Genomic DNA, 1,315 nt, shown 5'->3' on the forward strand with positions numbered 1-1,315 from the left:
TCTATAAATATTTTGATTATTTGAAGTAAAAATTATCAATAAATACAAAAAAGTTATACTTAGAGTATATTGAGGAACATATAATACCTAAGTGATTAATAGTGAGTACTTCACTAATTCACTATTATGTTCCAACCATAGAGCTATAAACTAAGTTAATAAAAACTTAGTTTATAGGTCTATGGTTTCAACATTCCCTGCTATAACAGTATAACAAATAATCTTTAGCTTAGGTAAGTATTTTATGTTGTATAGAACAGGTCACAGTTATGTTGTTTTTAATTATTTGTGTAACATTGATCATACCTAATAATATTCAACAAAATAACTTAGAAAACAGGATAACGATAGTTCTCTTTATCTTTGGCAGGATAGAAGACTGCCCATGAATGTGAGAGTGTTTTTATTGTTTCTTTGTTTATAATTAATTATTATAATTTATAAAACAAGCCTATATTTTAGATAACATAAATACAATAAAAGTTAATGGCTTAGAATGTAATAACTTTTTTCAAAATATTTTTTCCACAATATTTTTGTCATACGTTTAAGTAGCGTAATTTTTTTTTTGTCAGATCTTTCTGTTATAGCCTGTATATAGAGTATGGGTCCGGGGGTCTGGGAATTCTTTTTAATTTGTGCACTCTCAAAAGTATAGGTCTAGTTGCACCTATGCCGATTTTTTACTTCAGCATCTTTTTTTGCTGATAGGAAAATTAATCTAGTATATTTTTTTTTTTTTGGGGGGGAAGGGTAGAAATAAAAAATTTGAGTTATTTTCAAAAACGTGGTAAAAACTAAAAAAATTATGAAAAAAGGTGGGTAAGTGGACATCGCTCTGCCGTAAGTACAGTTTTAACTATAAATTCATTTTTGAATATTAAATTTGATAAATATTGTCAAAAATTGAACTTTAAATATATATAAAAAAAATTATCCTTTTGTATTTTTACACTGCTATTTAAGCAATATATCAGGAGCTTTGTAATAAACTTTGATGCTTTTTGGCACAACAAATACAATTTTTAAATTGCCCGTAAACAGTTCAAAAAACGTTAAAATATTTTAAAAATTTTATCAAGTATAGGAATTGATAAAATAAACATATGATATACATGTGTATATAAAATGCTAATATAAACAACCAGTGAAATTTGCATATATCTACGGTCATTTGTTGTAGAGTTTTATCAAAAACCATCTCTGCGTAAAAATTCCCGTTTTTTTCTTAATTTTAGATTCTGAGTGGAACGATGAATTTATATTGTATTGATTTTACATGAAGTGTGTTTTTTTTTATTTTTTTTTTTTTTTT

This window comes from Acyrthosiphon pisum, chromosome A2, assembly GCF_005508785.2.
Source record: "Acyrthosiphon pisum isolate AL4f chromosome A2, pea_aphid_22Mar2018_4r6ur, whole genome shotgun sequence".
NCBI lineage: Eukaryota > Metazoa > Arthropoda > Insecta > Hemiptera > Aphididae > Acyrthosiphon > Acyrthosiphon pisum.